This window comes from Chrysochloris asiatica, unplaced genomic scaffold (genome assembly GCF_000296735.1).
Source record: "Chrysochloris asiatica unplaced genomic scaffold, ChrAsi1.0 scaffold00235, whole genome shotgun sequence".
In the NCBI taxonomy this organism is placed as follows: Eukaryota; Metazoa; Chordata; class Mammalia; order Afrosoricida; family Chrysochloridae; genus Chrysochloris; species Chrysochloris asiatica.
The window spans coordinates 1,589,205-1,592,237 of NW_006408753.1; the positions used below are offsets into that span (position 1 = coordinate 1,589,205).

Here is a 3,033-nt window from a genome sequence, read left to right on the forward strand (position 1 = left end):
TGGTTCAAAGTGCTCAGAGTGAATGATTGTCAATATGCTCATTTAAAGCATTTCATTTCTTGAAAAAGCACTGTACAATATTATTTCTTTAAGAGATTTTTCTAAAGGAAGTGAAAACTATAGTAGGAATTTATGGTTATCCTTGGTGAAAAGAATTTAGTTAAGGAAAGTATCAAGACTTTTGAATTTTAATCCTCAAAGAAGAAGATACAAATTGAGTACAAATCTTCCTCAATATACATACCCCTATGGAGATGCAGGAGATCTGGTGTGGTGCTGTGGGTTAATGCATCAGACTGCAAAGCCATTTGAACTGCAAGATCGGTGGTTCAAACTCACCAGCTGCTCCTTGGAAACCCTATACAGGGTCGCTATGGGTCGGAATCGACTCGAAGGCACTTCACAACAACAACAATGGAGATGCACGACATAATGTAGCAATTATGATATTGGGAGTCTGTGCATATTCAGTTTTATTTCAGTATCAAATGATTTTATAAATTAATCCTTTGATATGATTTAAAAAATCAATTGCAAATAATTTTGAAAAATGTTTCTAAAGCGATATATGCCAAAAATAGAAAATGAATCTGTTCATGAAATTGAAACTGAAAGAGTAGATCCCTATTACCTTCTCATAAGCCTCTCAATTGATAACAAGGTGACTGCTGGCAACTTGAAACTCACAGTCACTATTATCTTTCCCAAACCCAGGGGAAAGGTAGGCTATTGTTAATAAAATTCCAAAGGAAAAGCCAGATCTGATACTTACTGAAAAAGACAGGGCACATGTATCTATCCATTCTCAGTCATCAAGAATAAGGAATTTGATTAGTCAAAACTTAGTCATCATGCAAACACAACTAGGAATGTGGTAGAGCACACAGCAGGGAAAACGATGAAAAAATCCTAGATATTATCCATGAGTCAATGAGTTGATGGGCTTGAAAACTCAGGATCATATTCTCAGGGGACACTATGGACAACTGGCATAACATAGTTGACAGAAACAATGTTCTATATCCTCTTTGCATGAGCAGCATCTGGGATCTTGAAGCTCATGAGTGGTCTCTCCATGTACGGAAGAAAGAAGAGTGATAAGAAATGAAGAGGCCAAGAATCAGTTAGTCTAATAGGTGAATGGGACATATGAACATAAGTCTCCACAACTCTGAGACCAGAACTAGATGTTGCCCAGATATGGATCACATTAAAGTGTCCCAGATAGAGTGAGAGAAAATGTGGAACAAATTTCAAATTTAGTTAAAAATAATAAAAATAAGAACCGAATTTACTAGTCAGAAAGAGACTGGAGGAGCCTGAGACAATGGCCCTCAACTACCTTATAGGTCTAAAAAAGAGTTCACCCTTGTGGTCCAAGTTTCAGTCAAGCATTAGATCGGTTTACAGGGGATAACGACACTAGCAAGTTACACTTACCATAGAATGGTTAATCATTCAAAATCAAAACAGCAACATTTTCTCAGGACAAAGTTGAGAAGGGATTGGAAATTGGGTGGAATGAAAACAGGAACCACAGAGAGGATGCAGGATAACTGCTGTTGCATGGAAGGTATTGTAAATATGAAGATGAAACAAAATATATGATTTATTGAATGTAAAGCTGATGATCTTGCCTGTAAACTTTTACTCAATTAACAATAAATGTTTAAAACAAAAACAAAACAACTTAGTTATCAATCCAGCCCTTGGGGGCAGTATGGTGATAGTCTTGAACAAATGATAAAATCTTACCATATGCAGTTCCACATACGAAATATGACATCTATTGCCAATGAATTCTGAACAAAAACAATAGATGCCCCCATGTATGAGCCCTGGTATTACCAGTTATTTTTTTAGCACTATCGCAATAATATATAACACTATTATTCAACTTCAAGCTCAATATATTTTCTTAACTTTGAGAGGAAAATAGTTAGGCCATCATGAAAGTACTGTGTTGTTGTTGTTAGGTGCCATCAAGTTGGTACCAACTCATAGCAACCTTATGCACAGCAGAATGAAACACTGCCCGATCCTGGGCGAACCTCACTATCATTGCCACGCTGGAGCCCACTTTCCCAATCCATCTAACTGGCGGTCTTTCTCTTTTTCTCTGACTCTCTACATTACCAAACATGATATCCTTCTCCAGAGACCGGTCCATCCTGACAACATGCCCAAAGAATGAAAGATGAAGTTTGGCTATCCTGGCCTCCAAGGAGCATGATGGCTGCACTTCATCCAACACAGATCTGTTGGTTCTTTTGGCAGCTCATGGCACTTTCAATATTCTCCTCTAACATCATAACTCAAATGCATCAATTCTTCTATGGTTTTCCTTATTCACTGTCTAGCTTTCACATGCATATGAGGTTATTGAAAATACCATGGCTTGGGTCAGGCGCACCTTAGTCCTCAAGGTGACATCTTTGCTCTTCAACATTTTAAAAAGGTCTTGTTTAGCAGATTTGCCTAATGTACTAAATAAGTCATTTTATTTCTTGACTGCTGCTTCCATGAGTGTTGATAGTTGACCCAAGACGAAGTACTTCACAACTTCAATCATTTCTCCATGGATGAGAGTGTTGTTTATTGGTCCAATAATAAGGATTTTTGTTTTCTTTACATTGAGATGTAATCGATAGCAAAGACTGTGCTCTTTGATCTTCATCAGTAAATGTTTTAAGTCTTCTTCACTTTCAGTAAACAAGGTTGTATCATCTGCATATTGCAGGTCTTTTAATGAGTCTTCCTCCAATCCTGATTTCATGTTTTTCTTCATACCCAGCTTCTTGGATGATTTGCTCAGCATACAGGTTGAATAAGTATGGTGAAAGAATACAACCTTGTTGCAAGCCTTTCTTAATTTTAAACCATTCAGTGTTCCCATGTTCTGTTCGAACAACTGCCTCTTGGTCCATGTACAGATTCTTCATGAGCACAATTAAGTGTTCTGGAATACTCATACTTTGCAATGTTGTCCAGAGCTTGTCATGATTCATTGACAGCCTTTGCATAGTCAATACA

The 3,033-nt window shown here is 37.3% G+C and overlaps 1 pseudogene; it reads left to right on the forward strand.

Annotated features, from left to right (window-relative positions):
- The first annotated feature begins 568 nt into the window (after window positions 1-568).
- Window positions 569-3,033, forward strand: part of LOC102834763 — a 10,979-nt pseudogene continuing 8,514 nt past the window's right edge.